Source organism: Mus musculus, chromosome 15 (assembly GCF_000001635.26).
Source record: "Mus musculus strain C57BL/6J chromosome 15, GRCm38.p6 C57BL/6J".
In the NCBI taxonomy this organism is placed as follows: Eukaryota; Metazoa; Chordata; class Mammalia; order Rodentia; family Muridae; genus Mus; species Mus musculus.
The window spans coordinates 56,321,498-56,335,215 of NC_000081.6; positions in this window are offsets into that span (position 1 = coordinate 56,321,498).

Below are 13,718 nucleotides of genomic sequence, written 5' to 3' on the forward strand. Positions count from 1 at the left end.
TACTGGGTGAATTCTGTTCAGGTTCCATATCTCCACTATTAGGCATTTTAGCTAAGGTCACACACATTGAGTCCTGGAAGCCTCCCACATCCCAGGTCTCTGGGGCTTTCTGGAGATTCCCCCCATTCCCTCCGGAAGTTGCATATTTCCATCATTCTCCTGGACCTCTGGGTCTCTCTCCTGTCTCCCCCCATACTTGGTCCTGCAGCCCTTCCCTCCTCATCCTCTCCTCTTCCATCCAGGTCCTTCCCTCCCTCTGTCTCCTATGTCTAATTTCTTCACCCTTCTAAGTGGGATTTAAGCATCCTTATTTGAACCTTTCATGTTGTTTAACTTCTTAGGGTCTGTGGAGTGACCCAAAAGGACACTCACGGTATGCACTCACGGTTAAGTGGATATTAGCCAAAAAGCACACAAGCATCAGTTCTATTGACTGAGGAACAGTGCTCGGGATTAAGGGGATTTTGGTGAAGCCCAGCTTTACAAAATAGCAAAAAGACTACAAGGCTGTTAACAACTCCAGGGCTTCTGTATGGGAGACAAGTGTAAATCTCTTCTGCTGAGGAAAGAATCCTGCATGATTAACATTTCTTATTTCTCTGGTGCATATCTGTGAGCATGAAGACCTTGTGTCCTTCTGCAGTACAGAGCAGCATTGTACAGCTTAGATATGATTTTATACTACAGATGCAATTCACAGGAACAATTTCTCTTAGCCACAATAAAAAGGTAAATGAAATATAAAAAATTAAGTTAGTAATACATTTTATTTAGTTCATTATATCAAAGTATTATCATTTCAGATTTCCATCATTGATAAAATTATTAAGGAAATATTTTAACACACCATGTCCACAAATTTGTTAAAGATCAATCTTTACCTCTTCAATAGTGACTAACAATGTGTGTACTGGCTAGTTTTGTGTCAACTTGACACAGCTGGAGTTACCACAGAGAAAGGAGCTTCAGTTGAGGAAATGCCTCCATGAGATCCAGCTGTAAGGCATCTTCTCAATTAGTGATCAAGGGGGAAAGGCCCCTTGTGGGTGGGACCATCTCTGGGCTGGTAGTCTTGGGTTTTGTAAGAGAGCAGGCTGAGCAAGCCAGGGGAAGCAATCCAGTAAAGAATATCCCTCCATGGCCTCTGCATCAGCTCCTGCTCCCTGACCTGCTTGAGTTCCAGTCCTGACTTCCTTTGGTGATGAACAGCAGCATGGAAGTGTAAGCCAAATAAACCCTTTCCTCCCCAACTTACTTCTTGGTCATGATGTTTGTGCAGGAATAGAAACCCTGACTAAGACAGTGTGCTTTAAAACAATATGTAATTACCTAATTTACATACACAATACCTAGTATTATTTATCACCAGAGATTCAAACAGAAGACTCTCAGAGATGAAGACCTGTCCACTACAGAAGACAAGTGTTTGCAGACAGTACCCAGTGTATATCCATTGGTCTCTCTTTATTCAACAGGTCACATACTGAACAATTGCCAAATTAATTTTATTTTCCCTAATCAGTTTGCAATATTTGTCAATACTCTACACCAAGTCTTTCTTGATTATGTGTTTTGAATTTGATTAATTTTGTTTGAAAAAATACAATTTCATTACTATTCCTTCTTACAAAGTTTGACTCTAATCTTCCAAACATGAAACTACACATGAGCCTGTGAATTTTTATAGCTGTTATTCTATTAGTCAGCTATTATTATCCATCTGCAAATGTCCCTTTCAGACAATTTTAGTACATAACAGGGTTATCATTTTGAACCACTCATGAGTATTTTCATGTACTTTTACTGTCTCTCCAAGTGAATTCCATAATTTTAAAGGACGAAAATTACTTCTTAATTTATTTTATAATTCATTATTCATTCATTTGTAGTGTGTGTGTGTGTGTGTGTGTGTGTGTGTGTGTGTGTGTGTGTGTGTGGTGATGCACCAGTGGGTATGGAATGTGCACATTTTTGTGCGAGGGCAGGTATCCTGATCCATCACTCCGAGTCTTATTCCCTCAGGAGCATGTTTCTTACTGAACCCTGAGCTACACTGGTAGCCTACATGTCTCATTGGTTCTCCTATTTCTATCCCCACAGCACTGGGGTTGAGGCAGCCTTGGTTTATTCTTTTAACATGAGCATTGGGCATCTGTGTTCAGATTTTTCATTCTTGTGCATCAGATGCTCTCATCCTCTGGACCTTCCCACAATCCTTTGCTTTTTGTATGAGATAACCATGCCTTTGAGACATTTCTACTTGGCACGAGAAGTTAATATTCAAGGAAGTGTGGATTCTTCATAGCTGATAAGTTGAGTACTCATTATCTTGTCCTCCACCCCTCATACTGTCTGTCCTTCCAGGCTGTGTTTATATGTGATTTGATGAAAGACCTGATGTCTATCTCTACAAAGATCTCCAGAAGAGAGTTGGTAACACATGAGTGTTTATGTGATTAACCAAACTGATTTTTATCAAACCAGAACAGCCTATGATAAGTTGAATAACAGTTTCCCAAAGGGATCTGTGTCCTGCTTTCTGCATATGATTCCTTATGAGCAAAAGACTTTATTTCTAAATCAAATACCTTGAAATGAGAGACTATCTTGATGACTCTAAGTGCAGTCCCATAGAATCACAAGGCATTAGACATGATGGAAGACAGGAGAGCCACAGAATGCTGGTAAATTTGGAGGCTGGAAGACTCAAGAAATGGATTCTCTTGAATCTAGCAGAATATAGCTCAGGGACAGCCTGACTGAGTTCAAAGATCCACTTAGGCTTCTAGAACCATCTGACATGAATTCCGGGTTGTTCTTACATCTCTAAATTTGTGCCATCTAATTTTAGGTAAAATGGGAAACAAATTATGTATAAGGTTTAAACTGGATTTGTTATTTGTTGTGATATTTTATTTCCTTTTACCATTCCCTGAGATCAGAACTATTTTTATTTAAATATAACTAACACTGGTGCACTTATTTCATAATGTACATGTCTTCATTCATACAAATTATATTAAAACATTTGGTTCTTTGTGAATATCTTTTTTATTTTTAACCGCAGTACAATTGAAGTTATCTTTCTTGTTATTCTTCCTTATGGATAAAACATACATTTATCAAAGAATTTAAACACATTTCCTAGCTATCACTAGGATGCTTTACATTTTTCTGGGCATAATAAAACACTACAATTTCATTGAGAATTTTTGCAAGTGTAATATGTTTGTAACTATAAGCATAATATATCAAGTTGCAATAGTTTTCAATTGTGTGTACCTGGATAATTTTAATAGATTTACCGTTACTTCTGAGAAATAAAAGTGGTTGATAGTAATAATATAACTAAGCTTTACAGGGATCTCAGTGCTAGGAATGACTATTTGGGAAGCTACAAGGAAAATATAAAATCATTTTTATAAAGTGTGTAGAGACTATTCAATTAAAACATTGATAGTTTGAATCATTAAGACCACACACACCGAATTCCTGTTACAATGATTTTAAACATATTTAAATGTGAAAACGACAAGGAACCCACACCCTGTGGTGTAGTAAATGGCTATCCAATGATGTTCAGCAATTTAAGAGTGATAAATGTGTTTCTGACTTACAATAGCTTCAATGTTCAATGTACATGTCAGCATGAAATTAAATAGTATGACTTCTACCATCTCTCTGTATCATTTTATCTATCTATCTATCTATCTATCTATCTATCTATCTATCTATCTATCTATCTATCTTACATATGTATTACAATAAAGCTGTAAGGTATTGAAAGATGGTAAGTCTTCTAAGTGGAGCAATGACTTCAGGAATATTTCACAGAGGTTTTAGAGTATAGATGAGAACAAACTACAGCTTACAGCTTTGAATGCAGTATAACCATAGTACATTGGTTTTTCCAGGGTTGCAATCTAATGTAAATTTAACTTCTCTGTCAAATGTCAATTAGATTCTTTATCACAGTAGCAGGCACTATGCTTTACAAAGAACTTGCACGCTGGAACCAGACACGTGTGTAGCCAACAAAATATGATGTGAGGAGCGATATGTTTTCATATTTCTCATACCTCCATTTGGTATTTTGGCTAATGTCATCCATAATGGATCCTAGAAGCCTCTCACATCCCTGGCATCTGGGACTTTCTATTGGTTCCCTCTATTCCCCACCCAACACTGCTGCATAATTCCATTCATTCTCCTAGCTTTCTGGACTTTTCTCCTGTTTTCCCTTTTCCATCCTCTTCCCTCCCACCTAAGTCCTTCCCTTCCCTCCACTTTCTGTGATTATTTTGTTTCCCCTTCTAAGTGGGACTGGAGTTTCTACACTTTGGGCTTCCATCTTGTGAAGCTTCATATGGCCTATGAATTGTGTTGTGGGTATTCTCAACTTTTGGACTAATGTCTACTTATCAGCGAGTACATACTATGTATGTCCTTTTGGGTATGGGTTAGCTCATTCAGTATAATATTTTCTAGTTCCATCCATTTTCTTGAAAAACTAGCAAACTTGTCATTTCTAATAGCTGAGTAGTATTTCATTGTGTAAATGTATCACATTATCTGTATCCATTCTTTGGTTGAGGGACATCTGGGTTGTTTCCAGCTTCTGGCTATTATAAATAAGGCTGCTATGAACATAGTGGAGAATATGTCCTTGTTATATGTTAGAGACCCAGAAATAAACCCACACACCTATGGTCACTTGATCTTGGGCAAAGAAACCAAAACCAAAAAAATAGAAGAAAAAAAAAAGCACTTTTAACAAATGGTGCTAATTTAACTTGTGGTCTGCATGAAAAAGAATGCAGTTGATCCATTTTTATCTCCTTGTACAAAGTTCAAGTCCAAGCAGATCAAGGATGTTCACATAAAATCAGATACACTGAATTTAATAGAGGAGAAAGTGGGAAAGAGCCTTGAATACGTATGCACAGGGGAAAAATTTCCAAACAGAAGACCAGTGGTTCAGGTTGTAAGATCACCAATTGACAAATAGGAGTACATAAAACTGAAAAGCTTCTGTAATGCAAAGGACACTGTCAAAAGGACAAAATGGCAACCTACAGATTAGGAAAATATCTTTACCAACCCCACATCCTACAGAGGGCTAATATCCAAAATATACAAAGAACTCAAGAAGTTATACTCCATAAAACCAAATAACCCAATTTTAAAAATGGGCTACAGTGTCTTTTGTCCATAATAGCCAGAAGCTGGAAAGAACCCAGATGTCCCTCAATGTGTTCCCAGAGGAATGGATACAGAAAATATGGTACATCTACACAATGGAGTACTACTCAGCTATTAAAAACAATGAATTTATGAAATTCTTAGGCAGGTGGATGGATCTGGAGGATATCATCCTGAGTGAGGTAACCCAATCACCAAAGAACTCACATGATATGCACTCACTGATAAGCGGCTATTAGCCCAGAGACTTAGAATACCCAAGATACAATTTGCAAAACACATAAAACTCAAGAAGAAAGAAGACCAAAGTGTGGGTACTTTGTTCCTTCTTAGAATGGGGAACAAAACACCCATGGTAGGAGTTACAGAGACAATGTTCAGAGCTGAGACCAAAGGAAGGACCATCCAGGGACTGCTCCACCCAGGGATCCATCCCATAAACAACCATCAAACACAGACACTATTGCATATGCCAGCAAGATTTTGCTGACAGGGCCTGATATAGCTATCTCTTGTGAGGCTATGCCAGTGCCTGGAAAATACAGAAGTGGATGCTCACAGTCATCTATTGGATGGAACACAGGGCCCCCAATGAAGGAGCTAGAGAAAGTACCCAAGGAACTAAAGGGGTCTGCAATCCTATAGGAGGAACAACGATATGAACTAAACAGTAGCCCCCAGAGCTTTTGTCTCTAGTTGCATATGTAGCAGAGGATGGCCTAGTCAGCCATCAATGGGAGGAGAGGCCCTTGGTTTTGCAAAGATTATATGCCCCAGTACAGGGAATGCCAGGGCCAGGAAATGGGAGTGGGTGGGTTGAGGAGCAGGGTGGAGGGAGGGTATAGGGGACTTTTGGAGAGGAAACTAGGAAAGGGGATAGCATTTGAAATGTAAATGAAGAACACATCTAATAAAAATAAATAAAGAAAAAATAAAAAATAAATAAAAAAATAAAAAATGGGCTACAGAACTAAACAAAGATTTCTCAACTGAGGATTCTCAAATGGCCAAGAAGCACTTAAAGAAAAGTTCAACATCCTCAGCCGTCAGGGAAATGCAAACCAAAAGGACCTTGAGATTCCACCTTACACCAATTACAATGGCTAAGATCAAAAACTCAGGAGACAGCAGATGATGTCAAGAATGCGGAAAAAGAGGAACACTCCTCCATTGCTGGTGCAGTTGCAGGCTGGTATAACGACTTTGGAAATCAATCTGACACTTCCTCAGAAAACTGGAAATAGTTCTACCAGAATACGCAGTTATACCACTACTGGGCATCTCTACTTATTTCCATTGATGTCCAATGTCACTTTTCTCTAGTTTATTACCCTTGAACTGTCTGATCTTCCTCCTTCCATTTTCCTGTCTGCAGTATTATTATAAAACCATCACTGTTAATGACATTTAGTTATTATAATTAAATCAAGAGGCATATATGATGTCTGCTTTCTGATTCTGCATTGGTACATAATCTTTAGCCTTGTATATTGGTATGCTAAACCATTTTGTTGAGAGACAAAGAATGATACATGTACAAAATCACAGTGTGTAGTTAATACAGTATAGCAAAATGTTAATAAATGTGAATAAAGTAAATGTTTATATTTTGGATACGTTTTCCCTTTCAACATTTCAAATGTAAAAGGGAATTTGTATTCCATATTTACCTTGCATAGTGGGATGCAGTGAATCTTTTAAATTATGCCCTAGTTCATCATTTTCTTTGCTGAAAACTGGTGATCAATCCAGCTATTAGAGTATCTGAGAAATGCCAAGAAGATGAGCTCACCAGATATACTTAGCTCTTGCATGTCTATTTTCTCAAACAGTTTTTCAGTTCTCATACCAGTTAACTTGCCCGCTATCTTTTCTCCCTTGTGTTGTATCTATGAAGTCATGGAGTCTGGCAGTGGACATATCTGGACTTAGTCTGTCTCTGACACTCATTGGTTGATCTTTGTTCAGCCTTAGCTTCTACTTTGATAACCTACAACACATTATCTTTGCCTAGGCTGGACACTCAGAACTCTCAGAAGTTAGGAGGAAGATGGATGAAATGTTTCTGTGTTTGTATAAATTGTTCTCAGACATCTCTTATACAAAACAATTTGTTGAGTCATGTCTGGAATACGGCCAGATAAAAGCTATAGGATTATGTCTCTGTTTTAAGCCAGCACAGGCTTATAGATGCTCAGTCTTACTTTCCTTATTTTCTTCACTACTACCATAATCTTATTTTAAAATATGTCCAGAGACCAAAACAGAGAACCTATGAATTGCTCTATGTTATAAATACTTTCATTGTTAGTTGATATTAAATCTATTCTATCTGTATGTCTGACTTTCCATAAGGGTCCATCTTGTATCATTTTAGGGACATGGATTTGAGACAAACTTTGCCATGCTTGCATTTCTTCCCTCACATATCTGGGATGTGCTTTCACATCCTAGATTTACATTGTATTAGAGGGTAACATCTTCTCAGTACACAATCACTTGAAAGAGAAACTGAACTTGCAATGCATGAATAAAATAAAAGAACCCAACATTTAAGTTGTGCAAGTCTATATGAATATGTCAATAATTATAAGCCTCAGTTATTATGAATAATCTCATAGATGTGGGCAGAGAGAGATTCTGAAGGTAAAGCAGAAGCATACGGAAAACAGATGTGGAGCCCAGATTTCTTCTTTGTCCAGATGAAACACTGCAAATTATTAACTACAGTGACCTATCAATGAACCTTGGATGGAGATAATGAGAGTAACAATCAGTATTTATTGTGTCTTTAGTATGTGCCAAATAACTGTCCTAAAACCCTAAATTTGCATATTTATTCATAACAACCACCCTGGAGTATAGGTGTGTGACAGTTCACGATGTAGGTTAATTTAGGTGAGGCTCTATCAGTTGTGAAGGTGGCATAACTGAACTTCAAGTATGATAGCTCAGAACTGACTGTAATATTGGAATCAAGAATTGAATTACATCAAGTGGGAAAATTGAGAAAGAACAACAATCATCTATATATAACAGCAACCTTGCTAGCAGCTGCTCAAACTGATACCCAGCTTCAGATGACATGTTTACATAAAGAGTAGGATTCGCAGTTGGAGAGAACAAAGGCAATGTGACATTAGAAAAAGGGGCTTGATTGAGAAACTGACTTCAACCACTTCAGGAAACTGACCACACCTGATGACAGGACAGAGCACTGAGAAAAATCCTTGACCAAACAATAGATAGGATGCTACATACCTCTGACCTAAAACGAAGGTGAGTTGAAGAGAGTGGACAATTTCAGGGAAGCTACACATATGGAATCAGAAGGATGATGACAAAGATGGCTTATTGTATCAGAGTATAAGGAAATCCTCTGTTGTTTTTTTTTTTCCCCAGATGAAGGAATACAACAGAGCATCCCCAGTTTTCCAGCGGTCCTCCCCATCTAGGCTACTTCAGTGCCTTGTTACAAGCTTTGCTTTCCCTCTTTCTAACAAGAGCTTTGACAAATAAATAAATAAATAAATAAATAAATAAATATATATATATATATATACTCTGGAACTGAGTTACAGAGTGTTCTGAGCCATTATGTGGGTGCTGGGAAATAAATTCAGATCTTTTACTATAATGATAAACACTTCTAACTGCTGAACCTTCTCTTCAGGTCTCAATAGTTTTAAAATATTTTAAGTTTACTTACCAATCCAAGTGATAATAGTTGTCTTTGCTCTGGATTGTTGTGTTTCATAAAAATTCAGCCAATTTGAATTTTAAATTCCCCCATTAGAGCTGATTTTATTACTGATAATAACTCTCGACCTCTTGTCAAGATGTTGTCCATGTAGCAGATGACATAGTCTTCCTATGCCTCAATATTTTCATTTGTCAAAGAGAACAATGACACCTCAAAGAATCATCCACTTAAAACAAAGTTAGAAACTGTACTTAATAGGAGGAAACTTGTGTCTGGTACCATAGACATAGCCAACTACTTCTGTCTATAGAAGTCACAGACCCTAAAGAAGAACCAACAGTCATTTTCCCAAGGTAAAATAACTTCAGTACTCTAAAAATACTTACCGTTAGAAGTACAGATAAGCATATCTCTCAGCTCTATCCAAGAACTTCTGGGTTTTTTTTTCAGAAGATGAAAACTATTAAAGAAATCCATAACTGGTCAAAATGCAGAGGATAAGTCAATTTTCCGTAGCCAGCCTTGACTGATACATCTACAGTGGAACCTACATCTATGTGTGGAAGCATGCATGGAAAGACTGTAAGAGCCAGAGAACCAGGACGTGTGTTGGATATAATGCCTTCTGGACATGACAAGGAAGCCTGCAAAAATCTTACTAATATAGCTATTTAAGTAAAACCTACATAATGACAATACCAGTTGACATGCCAACATGGGTGGGGGAGATTTCACAAGATCCCTACCCACCCTAAGATGTACAATTACAGGAAATCAATACTATGGAAAAAAATCAGTTTTCTCCAGGGATAAAGTCCCTGGTAGGTTAAAAATCCCGAGTGATCAGCCTTAAAAGCATATATGTGTGAAAAACACTAAATTGACTCCGTAGAAATATGAATGTATGTATGCATGTATGTCTGCACACAGGTGTGTGTGTGTGTGTAACCAGTCAGGCATTTGAAGGTAAAAGGGGGATGTAGGAGAAGCTTGTTATGAGGGAAAATGGTAGAAAAGATATGAATACAATATTCTCGTATAAAAATGTTAAAAGAAAATAAATAAATTAAAAAGAAAAGCATAGTATCTAACCACATAATATAAAAACAATCTTATTTTTCTCTCTTCTTTCTCTCTTTCTTTTCTAAGGTGTCTTTTATTATCAACTTTCTTTCTGAAAATTTCTATAAGAGAAATGTGGTAACCTATCGTGGGGTAAAGTCACAAAAATAAACATATAATATCAGACTCATTCAATCTAGCATACTGGAAGAAGTCTCATATTGGTCACATACTGTAAATTTTCTAAGGATTTTTGTCGATCCATTGAATGCTTAGAAGAAAGGGAATGTGATATCTAGTACCTGCAGGACAACTGGTCATTAAATCTCAGTAACAAAAGACAGCACATGGAGTAGAATATAATGAAAACTACAAACAAATTATGTTATTTGTTCCTACTATTGTGATCAAAATGCCAAACTATGGTGTTAGTAAAATACCTCAATGGGACTCTGAAAACATGTATAGTTAACAAACATGTTTGAATAAGATAAATTTGAATAAGTAAATAGTTTATGAAGAGCAAAATAGAATTTGGAGAATGTCTTGATATAAAAAGTTATGGTAATATAAGTGAATCTACTAAGCAAACCTGTCAGTAATAACTTTTACACAAAATAATGACAATGTGTCTCATATATTTATTTATTTGCAAAAGATTGTATGGCTTCCTTAATAGTTTAAAAGATTTTTTGAATTATTGCAAGGTATTCATGTCTCTTGGCGGTAACATTCTCTGTGACTGTACCTGTGAAAAGTTTTATACTGTGTAAGATACAATGTCACTACACCTGCTCACAAGAAAGAAACTATTACAAAGTCCTCTCAAACTTGTATTCATTTTGTTTTGGTTTTAAATATGGAATATGCAGAATACTTTACCCAAAATCACACAATCAGTGACTGAGGAGTACTTCTAAGTTACATGTAGAAATTCATAGTCTAAAGCCTACCTTTTAAAAATGAATAAAATATGTTTGCATGCATATTTTAATCATATTCTTTCTCTTCCTTCAACTGCTCCCAGACCTTTCTCACCACTCTACTAACCCAACTTCATATATCAACCACATTTCAGAATAGGCCCCATGCCCAGAGGTAGCTGTCAACACAGACTACGTGTGTGTGTGTGTGTGTACACTAGCACATACTTTTTGTTTGTTTGAAGCATCCATCAGTATTACATAATTGTCTCTGGTCCATGGGTCAGGATCACCATCAGCCAATGAGATATAATGCAGCATCCTAGGCTACAGCGGCATCTGCATTGATATGATCTCACATGCTGATTCATGCACACAGGAGAGTTTGTGAAGTTCTGTTAGAGAGCTGCACAGACCTCTCTGCACTTCCTTGGGAAATGTCTCTACTGTGAGATAAGAGTCTCAGCTGCAAAAGCCTTGTGGCTTTTTCCAACCTATGTCTCTTTTTTCTTGATTATCTTGTTAGGTTGATCAACCCACGATGTTCTTACATTCCTACAATGATGACAATTCTACTTTTAGTTGTTCATGGGTTCCCTGCCTGGTGGTCCTGTCTCTACTTCTTAAATTAATTCATAAGAAAAGAAGTATCTTGGCACATGGTATAAAGCTCAGAAAACCAAGAACTAATAGATATGAGAGTCACTTCAGCTGAGTTCGCTAACGCTTTATTTCTTTGCTATTTCAACAAATGTGGTCCGTTCTGTGATTTACAGTTTAGAATAGAACGGTTTGCACACTGAGAAGAATATTCACATATAAATAATTAGTTTTGCAGATATAAATACATTCACATATAAATATGTTAAAACTACATGTTATATATGTGTGTGTGTGTGTGTATGTGTGTGTTTGTTTCATAGAAATTAAAACTTTCCAAGTTGTCATATTTAGTGAGAATTGTAGCAGCTCCTGAGTTGCCATATGGTCCCCTGGTTGCTATGATTCATTGCATTGCCCACATATAAAAGAACTGGGACCTTATATGACTTTGCAAAAAATATTTTGTAGGAAGAAAAATAGGCTAAAGATCTCAAGAAAGAAGGTTGCCCCTGCCCATTTGGGAGCTTTGATTTTATAGTCATTGAATTATTTACATATTAGAATATTAGATCAATATTTAGATAAATGATTCATCTTGCATTGATGCATGCATTTAGCTTTATCAATATCAGTACTCTGCAAATGGCTAGTGCATGTTTGTGGATGGATGTCTGCAGAGGTGATTTCATCCCAGGAAGATCAAAAAGAATTGCTTGCCATCACTGAGGTGACTGCTTACAGACATTAGTCAGGCCCTTCTATGGTCCAAGTTGAAATCATCTAATTAAGAATAAAGCTCACATTCTGAGCTTTCTTAGAACAGAGGTTAATCTAATGAGGCAACCTAAGTTCAAGCCTGAGCTTCCACTCTTATTAGCCTCAAAGGCTTATTGTTTCTAGACTTCCACTTCTTCCTATGCAAGGTGGAGATCCTAAGAGTCTATGCCTGGTTTATTAATTCTGGACCATGGGTGCAGTTTTACAGACTACAGCCAGCATATGGTATAACCTCTTTAAGAAATTTAGAATATTTTTGAGCATCTACATGGTGGTGAATTCTAGTACTAAAATGGAAAGAATCCTCATGGGGTTTAAACTCTAAAAGAGTCCTTATGGCTTATTGAGTGAAAAATTACCTGGGTTAATTAATGAACAGTTGCCTCAGGAGTTGGTAGCAATGTTTTTCATGTTATAAAACACTTTGGTATAATAAAACTAAATACTCTCAGAAATGTTTGCTCATAGCCCAGGCTAGTGAGTACATTGTAGGTACAGAGCATCTGAAAAGATGGGGAGAAATAATAATATTTCTATCTGGATTCTGGCATTTTATCTTTCAGAAACCAGTCCTGTTTGTGAGTTAGGCACATGAACTATTATCAGATAATAAAGGGTGTTTAAATTTTTGCAAAAATCACTTTTGCTATTTGAAGATGGCCTAGATCCTCTTGTGACTGCGTTCAGACGTGTGGGATGAGGAAAGTGGGTGAACAGAGATGTTTCTATACCCCACAGGAAGTATGTTCTTATGAAGGCTGGTGCTTTGTTGAAGTATTCAGTGTGGTGGCCAGTCTCATTTTTTTTCTCCTATATTTATGCTGGTTTTCTTTGAATAGACATGCGAACAGGAAGACTGCCCTTCTGAACCTCCTCTCTGTCAAAGGATTTCTAGGGATTTCCAGCATGTGGAGGAAGATCAGAGTCTGTGTGGAGCTCCTGCCAAGTGGCTGAAGCCAGAGACTTCCCACACTCCCCAGGGTCTCATCAATTCTTATCAGAGATGCAGGGGCAGTGGTGGCAGGCAGCACTGTAACTTCAGGAAAGAAGGGGAAGAAAGAGGAAGAAAGAAACTATTGGGGAACACAAATCTTCCTCCAGTGTCCAGGAATCAGTTTGTGCATAGGCAACTGTTAAGGCAGGCGACTCCTGGCTCAATGGTTTCCCACATACAATTATACTTATTCTATGTACATCTCATTCAAGGCAGGCAGTTGGAGCTCAGAAATTAAGGGGGATATACTAGATTCTTGAAGCTCTTGACCTTCCTTCATTGTCCTTAAAAGCTAGTCCCATTCATTCAACATTTTAGGTGCTTGTATGGCTAACAAGGTTCAGCTCCCTCGCTCAATATGCTGAAGGCTTCTTGGAGGGCTTACAAAGCATTTTGAAGAGTTAAATGTAAATGAATCAGGAACACATGGATTCAATTTCCCTGGAAATCCACA